The 16,994-nt window shown below is 50.6% G+C and overlaps 1 protein-coding gene across 1 annotated transcript in view; it reads right to left on the bottom strand.

The window, feature by feature from the left end:
* LOC140392264 (uncharacterized) overlaps nt 1–16,994 on the bottom strand; it is a 166,779-nt gene that overhangs the window by 5,560 nt on the left and 144,225 nt on the right. The window lies entirely within an intron of this gene.

Raw genomic sequence — 16,994 nt, 5'->3', positions numbered from 1 at the left:
GGATAGAATGCTCTCGGGGGTGTGGGTCGGGGAGGGCAAGGTGTCAGAGATATACCGAGAGATGAGAGAAGAGGGGGAGGAGCTGGTGGGCGAACTGAAAGGAAAGTGGGAAGAAGAGCTCGGGGAGGAGATAGAGGAGGGTCTGTGGGCTGATGCCCTAAGCAGGGTAAATTCCTCTTCCTCGTGTGCCAGGCTTAGCCTGATTCAATTTAAGGTGCTACATAGAGCACACATAACGGGAGCAAGGTTGAGCAGGTTCTTTGGAGTGGAAGACAAGTGTGGGAGGTGCGGCGGAAGCCCGGCAAACCACACACATATGTTTTGGTTGTGCCCGGCACTGGAGGAGTATTGGAGGGGAGTGACGGGAGTGATCTCGAAGGTGGTGAAGGTCCGGGTCAAACCAGGCTGGGGGTTAGCTATATTTGGAGTTGCGGATGAGCCGGGAGTGCAGGAGGCGAAAGAGGCCGATGTCGTGGCCTTTGCGTCCCTAGTAGCCCGGCGTAGGATTTCACTCATGTGGAAGGAAGCGAAACCCCCCGGGCTGGAGGCCTGGATAAACGATATGGCGGGGTTCATTAAACTGGAGCAGATTAAGTTTGCGCTGAGAGGATCGGCTCAAGGGTTCACCAGACGGTGGCAACCGTTCCTCGACTACCTAGCGGAACGTTAGAGGGAAGATAGATGATCAGCAGCAGCAACCCAGGGGGGAGGGGGCGGGGGGGGGGGGGGGAAGAGGAGAGGGAGGGGGAGGGGAAAGTTTCATTTTATGTTATTTGGTTAGTTTACCATGTTAGTTAGTTACTCTTTATTAGATTGTAGTTATCATGTTACTTGTACTGTTAAATTTTCTTTATGTTTGATGTGTAAGGGGAAAAAATTGTGAATGAAAAATTTCAATGAAATATATATATTTTTAAAAAAAACCCAATTACTGTTTATCTATAACAGGAATGATGAAATATACAGTAAATAGAAGTGTTAATGACAAGCTAGTACCTATTGCCCCTTCAACAGTCCCCCACTCCACCCACACACACACACAAGACAAACACAGAGGGGTGGAAATGGGTAAAATATACTAAAGATGAAGGTCAGATAAGAATTTTTGCTCCAGATGATGCTTGCTCGGCACACTTTCTTCACAGCAAGCTTGCAGCCTAGGGTCTTTGCTTTTCAGTCGGTAATGATCAACTTTGTAGATCCATTCATTCATGGTCCCAGTAGTTGAGAAAAGTACAGTACTCACAGGCAGCAGGCTTCCTGGAGACCCCTCCAGTGAAATTCTCCGTCAGTGGGACCCTCCACTCTGCCGGCAGAGCACCCATGCCTGCAGGTTTCCCGACGGCACGGTGAGGCCACAATGGATGTCCCATTGGCTGGCTGCTGGAATGGAGGATGCCCCTGCCTGCGAGGGCGCAGGAAAACGCGGTGAGCAGACCGAGAATCCAGCCCCTTATTTCTCATCAAATTGGGCCTTCAGCTCGAGGTTTGCATTCAGGCCTCTCTCTTTCTGTAGAGACACTCTATTTCACATCAAACGTCGCTTTCAGATCGTGCTTTGACTTTAGGCCTCTGCAGTCTCAAGAGAATGACGCCCAGGTTTTCTGGAGAGAGAGTCAGCCCTCACAATGGACTCATAGAGAGGATGAGCTTCACTTTTTTGGAGACAGTTGGTTAGATCCCTTTATCAGACTGCCAGAATCAAAGCTGAACCAAAACTGGAACCTCGGGACTCTGAAAAATATATCAGTGGGATGAGATCCAATCACCCCCTGTTACCGGGCAGAGAACAGCATTTTGGGCCAATTCATGGCCACCAGCCAGATCAATCAAACCGAGTCCTCTCTGACACCTGCCAGTCTGCAATCACCAGTTTAAAGCAGCACTGTCTTTCAGGTTTTTCTGTTTGAATTATTACTGGTATATCCTTCTTACAGGCAGTTTGCCTTAAAATGCCAGGTCCATTAATCACCCACAGATCAAAAATGAAATGGCAAAAATAATAGAGAGACGAAACAAGGGAATAAACAGGAAATGCTTAGGAAGGACCCTGACACCCAAAATGGTGCGACTCCACACCTCACCCCACAAATAGAGGGAAGGCCCCTCACCCTCATGCTAAAGTGTAAGGATATTCACGTTAATTCCTCATGTGGAAGCCCTCTTCCGACCCACGGATGGTGAATTTTATTTTCTCCAGTAGGAGGAATTCCGAAAGGTCTGACAGTCATTCTGCAGTTTTGGGTGGAGCTGCTGAACCCCAGCCGAGCAGGATTCTTCACGTGTCCCTTGTTTTTTTTCCTTTCAATTTCTGCTTTTTGGCTATTTCAATGTTTTTACATGGATAATTAATGGGACCTAAGCCTTTAAGATGAGCTTCACCTTCAATTCGATTGGCTGGTAAACGGAGGATTGACTTGTGACCTCATGCAAGGCAGGCTGCAAAGAGTTTATATTTCAGATGAGCAGATTCAAGGGAAATCAGTGCTGACACATCATGATGGACTTGGCTATCGGCTAATGGATTGTTTCGAATTGCCTGGCCTTATTCATGGCGCCTGCTGATTGGTCAGGGTTTTCTCTGCATTGTTCCTTCCTCTGTTCGACTGTGTTTTTCTCTTTTACTTTGTTTTGGGTCAGAAGTTGAAGGAACATTCCTGATCTTTCTCTCTCTCTCGTCTGCTGGATTCTTCCTTTTTAAAAAATGTTTCTATTGATTTTCATATTTTTTGGTCGATGGTTATCATTGCCAAGTCAAAGCTTTATTTTTTTTTTTACAAATTTCCATCTGGGGGTGGGGAGGGGGGCTGGTTTGATATCCACCCCCGTATAGAATGTGACACATGTATATACAGCTGTGTTGTGATCCGGCCCCTTCTCTGAAGCTCTGCCGCCTACCTTGTGCTTTGTCATTTACTGCAACCCTCCCCCTCCTCTCCCCTCCCTCCCCTCCCTCCTCCATGCCCCCACTCTTTCCTTTATGTTTTCATGGCACATCTGTGCCTCCCCCCATCCTTCCCTGCCACCACACCGCACTCCCCTCCCCTGGTCTATTGGCTGCTGGCTACGAACAGGTCTCGGAATAAGTTGGTGAACAGCTTCCGCCTCTTGTGGAAGCCCTCTTCCGACCCACAGATGGTGAATTTTATTTTCTCCAGTAGGAGGAATTCCGAAAGGTCTGACAGCCATTCTGCAGTTTTGGGTGGAGCTGCTGAACCCCAGCCGAGCAGGATTCTTCAGCGTGCGACACGGGAGGCAAAGGCTACGGAATTGGCCATCCTCCCCAAGACGAGTTCTGGCTGGTCTGAGACGCCGAAGACCGCCACTTTTGGACTTGGCTCCACCTTCGCCCCCACAACCATGGACAATGCCTCAAAGATAGTTGTCCAGAACCCGACAAGTCTTGGGCAGGCCCAAAACATGTAGATGTGGTTGGTCGGGCCTCCCTGGCAACGTTCACATTTGTCCTCCACCTCCTGGAAGAACTTGTTCATTCGGGTTCTGGTTAGGTGCACTCTGTGCACCACATTTAGCTGCATTAGGCTTAGCCTTGTGGAGCTGGAGTTTGCCCTTTTCAGTGCTTCGATCTAGAGACCCCATCCTATTTCTGTACCTAGTTCTTCCTCCCGTTTTACCCTTGTCTCGTCCAGTGGGGAGCATTCCTCCTCCAAATGTCGCCTATATTGTTTAAGCCTTGCCACAAGCGACGAGAGCCTATGTCGTTAGTCTGTGACTCTAACTTAGTCTGGTATTGTCTCTTGGCGTCCCTGATGATTTTGTGGTCCCTATGTAGGAACTCTCCTCCATCCTTACCCATTCTGCTTCTGGCTCCTTCACCCATCCCCTCACTCTTGCTGTGGCTGCCCAGTGGTAGTATTGGAGGTTTGGGAGGGCCAGGCCTCCATGTTTCTTTTCCTTTGTAGGACCTCTTTGGGGGTCCTTGGACACATGCACACACACACGCCATGATCAGTTTGTCTACCATATTGAAAAAGGCCTTGAGGATGTAGATTGGTAGAGATGTGTACAGCAGGAGGAACCTAGGCAGTACACGTTCATTTTGATCATCGGCACTCTCCCCGCCAGGGAGAGTGGGAGTGTGTCCTACCTCTGCAAGTCCTTTTTACTTCCTCCACCAGACTTGTCAGGTTCCACTTAAGGATCCATGCCCAGTCTTAGGCGATTTGGATCCCCAGGTAGCAGAATTTGTTTTGGGCTAGTTTGAACGGCTTTCCTTCCAGCTCTGTCTCTCTCCCTTGCAGGTTCACCGGGAAAATGTAATTCCTGCTCAGGTTGTCTCTGTAGCCGAGAAGGCTCCAAACTCTTTCAGGTGCTTCATGATCCCTTCCATGCTGGTTTGGGGTCTGAGATGTAGAGACGCACGTCATCCGAATAGAGTGCGAATCTATGCTCTCTGTCCCCGTTCTGGATCCCCTTCCAGCTTCTCGCCTCCCTGAGGGCGATCAATGGGGTTTCATTTGCACAGGCTGAACAGAAAAGGGGACAGCGGGCGTCCCTGCCTTGTGCCTCTGTGCAGCTGGAAGTATTTAGGGGTGGTGGTGTTGGTCCGCACCTTCGGCATTGGAGCATTGCATAACGTTTTCACCCAGGTGGTGAACCCTGATCCAAGCCCAAACCGCTCCAGTACCTCTGTGATACTTCCACGCAACTCTGTCGAAGGCCTTTTCTGCGTCCAGGGAGATGATCGTTTCTGGTGTTCTCTCCCCGGATGAGGGTCATTATCAGGTTCAGCAGGCGCCTGATGCTCGATGTTAGCTGCCTACCCTTGACAAAGCCCGTCTAATCCTCTGCGACCACTTCTGGTACGCAGTTCTCCAGCCGCCTAGCCAGTATTTTAACTTCTATGTTGAGCAGCGTGATGAGTCTGTAAGACTCGCATTCGGTCAGGTCTTTGACTCTCTTTGGTATCAGCGAGACTGAGGCTTGTGCCAGCGTAGGCAGCAGTGTGCCCCTTCCTAGAGAGTCTGCAAATGTCTCCGCAAGTGTGGGGCCAGTGCTTCCGCAAATGCTTTGTCGCGGTCCGCAGGGAATCCATCTGGTCCTGGTGCCTTCCCCACCTGCATGCTCTCCATGCCTTCCCCCAGTCCTAGCGGTGCTTCCAGCCCCCGTTTTCTATCCTCTGGCATGCCCATTCCACCGAGGAACTGCTTGATCCTCGAATCCCCATTGGGGTCTCAGAGGTCTACAGCCCCCGGTAGAAAACCTTCGTTGACCTTTTCTGTGATATTTCTCTCGAGGCTTTCTCAGCTGATGGGCCAGCAGGTGGCTTGCGTTATTTTTTTGTGTTCATAAAAGGTCCCCCATGTCTGGCGGAGTTGGTGTACAGCTTTCCCAGTGGCGAGCAGGTCAAAGTCCATTTGTAGCTTTTTCCTCTCGACCAGCAGCTCTTCAGTCGGGCCGCAGAGTATTGTCGGCCTACATCCAGGATGGAGTCGACCAGTTGTTGCCTAGCTGTCCTCTCTATGTGCTTTATAAGTGATTATTTCACGCCTGATCGCGCCCTTCTGCGCCTCCCAAATGGAAGATGAGACTGCCCCATTCTGGTTATTGGTAATGCGCCCCTCTAAGGCCTGTGATATTGCCTCACAAAAGTCCTTGTTGGCAAGGAGGACCGTGTCCAACCTCCATGGGGGAGGGGGGGGGGGGTGTTGGGCACAGCCCATCTCCAACCTCACATCCATGCAGTGTGGAGCGTGGTTGGAGGTTTTTTAATAGAATTTACAGTGCAGAAGGAGGCCATTCGGCCCATCAAGTCTGCACCGGCTCTTGGAAAGAGCACCCTACACAAGGTCAACACCACCACCCCATCACCCAGTAACCCCACCCAACACTAAGGGCAATTTATCATGGCCAATCCACCTAACCTGCACATCTTTGGACTGTGGGAGGAAACCGGAGCACCCGGAGGAAACCCACGCACACACGGGGAGGATGTGCAGACTCCACACAGACAGTGACCCAAGCTGGAATCGAACCTGGGACCCTGGAGCTATGAAGCAATTGTGCTATCCACAATGCTACCGTGCTGCCCCGTGTCCAACGGTTGCGATCACGTCTACCTTATACGCTGCAGGAAAGGATGTCCCGAAGCGTGATACATTGGCGAGACCATGCAGACGCTGCGACAACGGATGAACGGACATCGTGCGACAATCACCAGGCAGGAATGTTCCCTTCCAGTCAGGGAACACTTCAGCAGTCAAGGGAATTCAACCTCTGATCTCCGGGTAAGCGTTCTCCAAGGCGGCCTTCAGGACGCGCGACAACGCAGAATCGCCGAGCAGAAACTTATAGCCATGTTCCGCACACATGAGTACGGCCTCAACCGGGACCTTGGATTCATGTTGCATTACATTCATCCCCCACCATCTGGACTGGGCTTGTGAAATCCTACCAACTGTCCTGGTTTGAGACAATTCACACCTCTTTAACCTGGGGTTACCCCTATCTCTGGATCTGTCAAGACTTAATTACCGACAAATACTCGCATTCAAAACATTGCCTTGCATTTTTGACTTTGTCTATATATATACATGTTCCTGGAACATACCTCGTCATTCACTTGAGGAAGGAGCAGTGCTCCGAAAGCTAGTGATTTGAAACAAACCTGTTGGACTTTAACCTGGTGTTCTAAGACTTCTTACTGTGCTCACCCCAGTCCAACGCCGGCATCTCCACATCATACTTTATATACCTGGGAGAAGAGGCAGAACTCCTTCTCCCTTGGGTGTGTGAACCTCCACGGGTCCACTGCTCCCATCTGTTCCATAAATGTGCCTAGTTCCTTCACCATGTGCGATGTTGCCCCCAATTTTGGCTTTGATCTGACTGTCTGTGGGTCCTGTATATAGTGAATGACCCTCCCATGATGAATCGGTGTGTGCCTATGTTGGGGATTTCCACTACAGTCTTCTTTATGAACTCCGTGTCGTCTCAGTTGGGAGTGTACACGTTAACTAGGCCCACTGGTGTCCCTTCCAAAACACCGCTGACCCATGATGTACTGTCCATCTGGGTCTGTCCGGAACCATCTTTGTTGCTGTAAAGGCTGACCTCTTATTTAGCAGCATGGGTACCCCTCTAGCTCTCGTCCCGTAGTATGAATGCTACGTCTGTCCCACCCAGCCCTTTCTTACCAACAGGTGTGTCTCTTGGAGGAAAGCTATGCCAGCCTTCATGCTTTTCAGGGGCGAATTCTCCAGAACTTCTCACTGGGCCATTAAGTCCCCTGACGTTCCAGGTGATTATTCTGATGGGGAGTCCGTCCCCCCCTCCTCGCGGGATCAACCATACTTACCTTGTGGATGCGCCCCTGCACTCTTGGGTTAGGGGGCCATTCAAAATGGCCTCGGGCACTATACTCATCTTGAGGCTGGGTCCGACGCTCCGGGGTTTCCCTTTGTGCAGGGAGCACCCAACATGGCTCCCAACTATGTGCATGCCATGTGGATGTGCCCCTGCACTTCGGGGTTTCCCTTTGTTTTGGAGACCCTCCAAAGTGGTTGTTTGCGGCACCATCTTGTTCCTTGTTGCCATGTGCGATTTGTCGTAGCCAGCCAAGAGCTCTTCCCCCTCCTTGTCCCTTTGTTCCCCCTTGTTTCCATTTCTCGGCAAACATGCAGCTAATGAACACATAGAATCGGACAAGACCAATGAGCAGTCAGGACACTCAGGGGTGGTATCTCCCACAGACCAACATCTACAGAGTGAGACAGGGTGTATCCTCAGCATTACACCCCAGCACGTGGCTTAGAGCAAGGCTGGTTCAGTTAGACTGAGTTACTACATTTAGATTAGCAGAGAGTCGAACTCATTGAGAACTGTGCTAATAGTTCAATAAACACATTGAACTCACTTCAAAGTCTGGAGCATCTTTGACTCAAAACTGCATCAAGTGGCAGCTTGTGTTATTCCAAATTACATAACACAACAACTCTCTCTTGCACTCTGCTGCCATCGCTTCCATCTTTCTGTGTTTTAGCTCCCACATTCGGTCATTCCGGTACAGTCCCACGCAAATAGACTTTTCAAGTTTCAGTCTTTTGGGTTGTCCCCCTTATCGTTGACTCTGCGGCTGCCTTCCCAGCCTGTGCTCTTGGAGCCAGAGGAAATGGGTGAGGTACTAAATGAATACTTTGCATCAGTATTCACCAAAGAGAAGGAATTGGTAGATGTTGAGTCTGGAGAAGGGTGTGTAGATAGCCTGGGTCACATTGAGATCCAAAAAGACGAGGTGTTGGGCGTCTTGAAAAATATTAGGGTAGATAAGTCCCCAGGGCCTGATGGGATCTACCCCAGAATACTGAAGGAGGCTAGAGAGGAAATTGCTGAGGCCTTGACAGAAATCTTTGGATCCTCACTGTCTTCAGGTGATGTCCCGGAGGACTGGAGAATAGCCAATGTTGTTCCTTTGTTTAAGAAGGGTAGCAAGGATAATCCAGCGAGCTACAGGCCGGTGAGCCTTACTTCAGTGGTAGGGAAATTACTGGAGCGAATTCTTCAAGACAGGATCTACTCCCATTTGGAAGCAAATGGACGTATTAGCGAGAGACAGCATGGTTTTGTGAAGGGGAGGTCGTGTCTCACTAACTTGCTCAGAGTTTTTTGAAGAGGTCACAAAGATGTTTGATGCAGGTAGGGCAGTGGATGTTGTCTATGTAGACTTCAGTAAGGCCTTTGACAAGGTCCCTCATGATAGACTGGTACAAAAGGTGAAGTCACACGGGATCAGGGGTGAGCTGGCAAGATGGATACAGAACTGGCTAGGTCATAGAAGGCAGAGAGTAGCAATGAAAGGATGCTTTTCTGATTGGAGGGCTGTGACGAGTGGTGTTCCGCAGGGATCAGTGCTGGGACCTTTGCTGTTCGTAGTATATGTAAATGATTTGGAGGAAAATGTAACTGGTCTGATGAGTACGTTTGCGGACGACACAAAGGTTGGTGGAATTGCAGATAGCAATGAGGACTGTCAGAGGATACAGCAGGATTTAGATTGTTTGGAGACTTGGGCGGAGAGATGGCAGATGGAGTTTAATCCGGACAAATGTGAGATAATGCATTTTGGAAGGTCTAATGTAGGTAGGGAATATACAGTGAAAGGTAGAACCCTCAAGAGTATTGAAAGTCAGAGAGATCTAGGTGGACAGGTCCACAGGTCACTGAAAGGGGCAACACATGTGGAGAAGAAGGTAGTCAAGAAGGCATACGGCATGCTTGCCTTCATTGGCCGAGGCATTGAGTATAAGTATTGGCAAGTCATGTTGCAGCTATATAGAACCTTAGATAGGCCACACTTGGAGTATAGTGTTCAATTCTGGTCGCCACACTACCAGAAGGATGTGGAGGCTTTAGAGAAGGTGCCGAAAATATTTACCAGGATGTTGCCTGGTATGGAGGGCATTAGCTATGAGGAGCGGTTGAATAAACTCGGTTTGTTCTCACTGGAGTGATGGAGGTTGAGGGGTGACCTGATAGAGGCTATAAAATTATGAGGGGCATAGACAGAGTGGATAGTCAGAGGCTTTTTCCCAGGGTAGAGGTGTCAATTACTAGAGGGCATAGGTTTAAGGTGCGAGGGGCAAGATTTGGTGGAGATGTAAGAGGCAGGTTTTTTTACACAGAGTAGTGGGTGCCTGGAACTCGCTGCCGGAGGAGGTGGTGGAAGCAGGGACGATAGTGACATTTACGGGGCATCGTGACAAATACATGAATAGAATGGGAATAGAGGGATACGGTCCCAGGAATTGTAGAAGATTTTAGTTTAGACGGGCAGTATGGTTGGCACGGGCTTGGAGGGCCGAAGGGCCTGTTCCTGTGCTGTACATTTCTTTGTTCTTTGTTCTTTGAAAGGCGAGCCATAAGTTTGGTTGGGTATAGCATCCCAAACTTCTCCCCACTTTTGTACAGGCCACCTTGCTCTATTGAATTGCACACGGCGCCTGGCCATGTCTGCCCCAGTGTCTTGGTATATCCTGATCGGGTGTCCTTCCCAGTTTCAGGACTTTGTCTGCCTGGCTCTCAATGCAGGATTCTTTCCTGACATTGGTACTGGTCCAACTTGCCGATTATGACTCTCAGCTGCTTCACAACTCTGGGTTTTGGCTGGAGTGAACTGTGGGTTCTGTTTATCTCTGGTGGCTTGCGGAAGCTATCTCTCCCCACCAGATTTCCCAGCATCTGGGCCACGAAGTCTGTGGGGTCCCTTCCCTTGGTTCCTTCATGCAGACCCAATATATGCAGATTTTGGCTCGGCGACTGATTCTCCTGGTCTTCAATTTTTCGTTTTAGGTTCCTCTGTGTCGCCACCAACTTCACTACCTCCGATTCCAGATCGACAATCCGGTTGCCCTGGTCTGCTGAGACCTTCTCTCGAATGGTGTTCCCCATGGCCTCCAGTTGCCTCTTCGCCTTGTTCAGAGATGCCTGCATGGCGACCAATGCTTCTGCCGTAGCCACGTGGACCGCTGCCTTCGTGTTGGCCTTGAAGGCCTCGATGGCCTCTTTGAGCTCTTTTAGTTCCTTGGTGAGGGACTCCTTCCATCAGCCCCCCCAGCACAGGGGAGCTCCGTGTGCTGCCTGGTGGTCCCTCTCTGCCAGGTGTGTCTGGGGCCCCGTCGCTTCATGTGCCCGCCATCTCCTCTGCTCGTTTCTCCAGGCTTTTACCACTTTTTGTCTCTTTTTGGCCCCTCGCTTTGCTGTTGTTTGTCATCTCTTGTTCCGTTGTGTTTGAAGAGGGTGAGGGGAAGCTTTTTTGTTCTGGCTAGCTATTCTTAATTAAAGGAGTCTAAATTCAAATTCTTAGAAGAGCCACATTTTGTGGGTCCGCTAGCTCATCCCTGTCACCAGATATCTGCTGGATTCTTTCGAAAGATCCAAAATGAAGACCTTCCACAGCAAGACTGAACTGCAGGGAAATTCAGTCCAGCCACTAGCTGTCGGCAGGGTCAGTTGTTTAAAAACGCTTTTTAAAATCTCATGTGTGGAACTCTGTTCACATCTCAGTAAGGCTGCTTGTCCTTCTGGTAAAGTTGGAATGAGAATTAAACAAGCCTGAGGCGGTTGGTTTGAGTGAATGCCCAGTTTTATAAAAGTTAAAGTGACTCCCCAGAAGGAATCTTATAGACTGGGAGTTCTAACTAAATGTACTACCAGACCATCCCCATTAGCAATCTAGCCAGTGGTTAGATCCCTAAGCATCCTGGGAGGACAGACTCCTGCAACGACCTCAACATAGGAAGTAAGGACTTTCATCTTTAATTTCATTTTAATTCCTATTATATTTCCCCTTTCCCCTACCTCTCGTGTATCTGTCTTGTGTGTGTTTGTGGGGTGGGACGGTAAAAGGGGGAGTAATAGATTACCCAGATGTTATTCTGCAATAATTATTGCATATTTCAACTTTGTTCCTGTTATAAATAAACAGTTACTGTGTTCAACTTACAAACCTGGTGGGTATAACTTATTGAACAGTCAAGAATCCTAATATTGAGACTTCCGGGTGCGGCGATGACCAGCTGAGTCGCACGTTTCGGCAGCTCCCTGTGAAACGGACTTTTGGGCTCTTGATAGGAGCCCCAACGGCAATTTTGACGGCTAAAAACACTGTGCGGTAAACCAGAAGGGAATCCCCCCTGGATACGGATGGAAAAAGGAGGAGAGAGTGGCCAGATTGCAGTGGATCCTTTAGAACAGCGGCAAGGAAGGCAAGCAAAAACCAAGATGGCGTCGGAAGGTGGCAGTTTAACATGGGGCCCTGAACAACAAGAGTTCTTGAAATGCTGTGTGGAAGAGATCAAAAAGGAAATGAAGAAAGAGCTGTTGGCCCCGATACTACAGGCGATCGAAGGGCTAAAGGAGGAACAAAAGACCCAGGAGCGGGAGCTTCGGGTCGTGAAGGCAAAGGCAGCTGAGAATGAGGACGATATACAGGGCCTGGTGGTGAAGACGGAGACGCAGGAGGCACATCAGAAACGATGTGTGGAAAGGTTGGAGGCACTGGAAAACAACGCAAGGAGGAACAACCTGAGGATTCTTGGTCTTCCTGAAGGTGTGGAGGGAGCGGACGTCGGGGCATATGTGAGCACGATGCTGCACTCGTTAATGGGAGCGGAGGCCCCGGCGGGTCCGTTGGAGGTGGAGGGAGCATACCGAGTGATGGCGCGAGGACCGAGAGCAGGAGAAATTCCCAGAGCCATAGTGGTGAGATTCCTCCGTTTTAAGGATAGAGAAATGGTCCTTAGATGGGCGAAGAAAACTCGGAGCAGTAAATGGGAGAACGCGGTGATCCGCGTTTATCAAGACTGGAGTGCGGAGGTAGTTAATCTTTAAGTGCGAGCTTTAATCGGGCCAAGGCGGTGCTTCATAAAAAGAAGATAAAATTTGGAATGCTGCAACCGGCAAAACTGTGGCTCACATATCGAGGGAGGCACCACTACTTTGAGACGGCGGATGAAGCGTGGACTTTTATTGTGGAAGAAAAACTGGAATGAGCGGATTATTAAAAAGAACGTTCGAACAAAGTGGTGGGGCGAATGTGGGGGGCAAAGAGGGGTTTTATGTACTAATCCTGCGATGTGGTAACTTTTCTCTCTCCCACAGGTGGTGATGGGGGGAGGAGGGGAGGTGGAGGAGATGGGGCGTTGGCCATTGGGGGCGGGGCCAAGGGAGAAGCGCGGGCTTGGTTCCCGCGCTATGATAATCATGGCGGGAATAGAGAAGCAGGAAGGAGGGGGCGTCGCACGGTGCGAGCCGAGGTCACGGGGGGAAGCCGAGGTCAGCCAGAGTTTGCTGACTTCTGGGAGCAACATGGGGGGAGTAATTATGCTAGCGGGGGATCTAGCGGGGGGGGGGGGGGGGTGGGAGGGGGGAATTACTGGGTTGCTGCTGCTGGGGAGAGGGGGGAGCTGGTATGGGAGAGGATGGGCGGGGGGGCACCGCCTGGGGGAGATACAGCTGCGTGGGAACCGGGTGAGGAGCTGGAAAAAGGTGATGGCTAATCGACAAGGGGGGGGGGGGGTAGGAAGCCCCCCAACTCGGCTGATCACGTGGAACGTGAGAGGGCTGATCGGGCCGATAAAGAGGGCACGGGTACTCGCACACCTTAAGAAACTTAAGGCAGATGTGGTTATGTTACAGGAAACGCACCTGAAACTGATAGACCAGGTTAGGCTACGCAAAGGATGGGTGGGGCAGGTATTCCATTCGAGGCTAGATGCGAAAAACAGGGGGGTGGCTATATTAGTGGGGAAGCGGGTAATGTTCGAGGCAAAGACTATAGTGGCGGATAACGGGGGCAGATACGTGATGGTGAGTGGCAAACTACAGGGGGAGAAGGTGGTTTTGGTAAACGTATATGCCCCGAACTGGGATGATGCCAATTTTATGAGGCGGATGCTAGGACGCATTCCGGACCTAGAGATGGGAAAGCTGATAATGGGGGGAGATTTTAAAACGGTGTTGGAACCAGGGCTGGGTAGGTCGAAGTCCAGGACTGGAAGGAGGCCGGCAGCAGCCAAGGTACTTAAAGATTTTATGGAGCAGATGGGAGGTGTAGACCCGTGGAGATTTAGCAGACCTAGGAGTAAGGAGTTCTCGTTTTTCTCCTATGTCCATAAAGTCTACTCGCGAATAGACTTTTTTGTGCTGGGTAGGGCATTGATCCCGAAGGTGAGGGGAACGGAGTATACGGCTATAGCCATTTCGGATCACGCTCCACACTGGGTGGACTTGGAGATAGGGGAGGAAACAGGAGGGCGCCCACCCTGGAGAATGGACATGGGACTAATGGCAGATGAGGGGGTGTGTCTAAGGGTGAGGGGTTGCATTGATAAGTACTTGGAACTCAATGATAATGGGGAGGTCCAGGTGGGAGTGGTCTGGGAGGCGTTGAAGGCGGTGGTTAGAGGGGAGCTGATATCAATAAGGGCACATAAAGGGAAGCAGGAGAGTAAGGAACGGGAGCGGTTGCTGCAAGAACTTTTGAGGGTGGACAGACAATATGCGGAAGCACCGGAGGAGGGACTGTACAGGGAAAGGCAAAGGCTACATGTAGAATTTGACTTGCTGACTACAGGCACTGCAGAGGCACAATGGAGGAAGGCACAGGGTGTACAATACGAATATGGGGAGAAGGCGAGCAGGTTGCTGGCACACCAATTGAGGAAAAGGGGAGCAGCGAGGGAAATAGGGGGAGTGAGGGATGAGGAAGGAGAGATGGAGCGGGGAGCGGAGAGAGTGAATGGAGTGTTCAAGACATTTTATAAAAAATTATATGAAGCTCAACCCCCGGATGGGAGGGAGAGAATGACGGGCTTCTTGGATCGGCTGGAATTTCCCAAGGTGGAAGAGCAGGAAAGGGTGGGACTGGGAGCACAGATCGAGGTAGAAGAAGTGGTGAAAGGAATTAGGAATATGCAGGCGGGAAAGGCCCCGGGACCGGATGGATTCCCAGTCGAATTCTATAGAAAATATGTGGACTTGCTCGCCCCGGTACTGACGAGGACCTTTAATGAGGCAAAGGAAAGGGGACAACTGCCCCCGACTATGTCTGAAGCAACGATATCGCTTCTCTTAAAGAAGGAAAAGGACCCGCTACAATGCGGGTCCTATAGACCTATTTCCCTCCTAAATGTAGATGCCAAGGTCCTGGCCAAGGTAATGGCAATGAGAATAGAGGAATGTGTCCCGGGGGTGGTCCACGAGGACCAAACTGGGTTTGTGAAGGGGAGACAGCTGAACACGAATATACGGAGGTTGTTAGGGGTAATGATGATGGCCCCACCAGAGGGAGAAACGGAGATAGTAGTGGCGATGGATGCCGAGAAAGCATTTGATAGAGTGGAGTGGGTTTATTTTTGGGAGGTGTTGAGGAGATTTGGTTTTGGAGAGGGGTATGTTAGATGGGTGCAGCTGTTGTATAGGGCCCCAGTGGCGAGCGTGGTCACGAATGGACGGGGATCTGCATATTTTCGGCTCCATAGAGGGACAAGGCAGGGATGCCCTCTGTCCCCATTATTGTTTGCACTGGCGATTGAGCCCCTGGCGATAGCATTGAGGGGTTCCAAGAAGTGGAGGGGAGTACTTAGGGGAGGAGAAGAGCACCGGGTATCTTTGTATGCGGACGATTTGCTACTATACGTGGCGGACCCGGCGGAGGGGATGCCAGAAATAATGCGGATACTTGGGGAGTTTGGGGATTTTTCAGGGTATAAATTGAACATGGGGAAAAGTGAGTTGTTTGTGGTGCATCCAGGGGAGCAGAGTAGAGAAATAGAGGACCTACCGTTGAGGAAGGTAACAAGGGACTTTCGTTACCTGGGGATCCAGATAGCTAAGAATTGGGGCACATTGCATAGGTTAAATTTAACGCGGTTGGTGGAACAGATGGAGGAGGATTTCAAGAGATGGGATATGGTATCCCTGTCAATGGCAGGGAGGGTGCAGGCGGTTAAGATGGTGGTCCTCCCGAGATTCCTCTTTGTGTTTCAGTGCCTCCCGGTGGTGATCACGAAGGCTTTTTTTAAAAGGATTGAAAAGAGCATCATGGGTTTTGTGTGGGCCGGGAAGACCCCGAGAGTGAGGAAGGGATTCTTACAGCGTAGCAGGGATAGGGAGGGGTGCTGGCACTACCGAGCCTAAGTGAGTATTATTGGGCCGCTAATATTTCAATGGTGAGTAAGTGGATGGGAGAGGAGGAGGGAGCGGCGTGGAAGAGATTAGAGAGGGCGTCCTGTAGGGGGACTAGTCTACAGGCTATGGTGACAGCCCCATTGCCGTTCTCACCGAGGAACTACACCACAAGTCCGGTGGTGGTGGCTACACTGAAGATTTGGGGACAGTGGAGACGGCATAGGGGAAAGACTGGAGCCTTGGGGGGGTCCCCGATAAGAAACAACCATAGGTTTGCCCCGGGGGGAATGGATGGGGGATATGGAATGTGGCAAAGAGCAGGAATAACGCAACTGAAAGATCTGTTTGTGGATGGGAAGTTCGCGAGTCTGGGAGCGCTGACCGAGAAATATGGGTTGCCCCAAGGGAATGCATTCAGGTATATGCAACTGAGGGCTTTTGCGAGGCAACAGGTGAGGGAATTCCCGCAGCTCCCGACACAAGAGGTGCAGGACAGAGTGATCTCAAAGACATGGGTGGGGGATGGTAAGGTGTCAGATATATATAGGGAAATGAGGGACGAAGGGGAGACTATGGTAGATGAACTAAAAGGGAAATGGGAAGAAGAGCTGGGGGAGGAGATCGAGGAGGGGCTGTGGGCAGATGCCCTAAGCAGGGTAAACTCGTCGTCCTCGTGTGCCAGGCTAAGCCTGATTCAGTTTAAGGTATTACACAGGGCACATATGACTGGAGCACGGCTCAGTAAATTTTTTGGGGTGGAGGATAGGTGTGCGAGGTGCTCGAGAAGCCCAGCGAATCATACCCATATGTTTTGGTCATGCCCGGCACTATAGGGGTTTTGGATGGGGGTGACAAAGGTGCTTTCAAAAGTAGTAGGAGTCCGGGTCGAACCAAGCTGGGGGTTGGCTATATTTGGGGTTGCACAAGAGCCGGGAGTGCAGGAGGCGAGAGAGGCCGATGTTTTGGCCTTTGCGTCCCTAGTAGCCCGGCGCAGGATATTGCTAATGTGGAAAGAAGCCAAGCCCCCGGGGGTGGAGACCTGGATAAATGACATGGCGGGGTTTATAAAGCTAGAGCGGATTAAGTTCGTCCTAAGGGGGTCGGCTCAAGGGTTCACCAGGCGGTGGCAACCGTTCGTCGAATACCTCGCAGAAAGTTAGACGGAATGGGAAAAAGAAGGCAGCAGCAGCAGCCCAGGATCGGGGGTGGGGGGGGGGGGGGGGGGGGGGGGGGGGGGGAGGAGGAACCAGAAGGACTCTCAGGGCTGTTAATATATACTGTATAGTAATTATAGGTCGTTGCTACAGATAATTATATATTGGACTGTTAAATTATATTTTTGGAGA

Source organism: Scyliorhinus torazame, chromosome 16 (genome assembly GCF_047496885.1).
Source record: "Scyliorhinus torazame isolate Kashiwa2021f chromosome 16, sScyTor2.1, whole genome shotgun sequence".
Lineage (NCBI taxonomy): Eukaryota > Metazoa > Chordata > Chondrichthyes > Carcharhiniformes > Scyliorhinidae > Scyliorhinus > Scyliorhinus torazame.
This window is presented reverse-complemented; position numbering and strand designations above follow the sequence as displayed.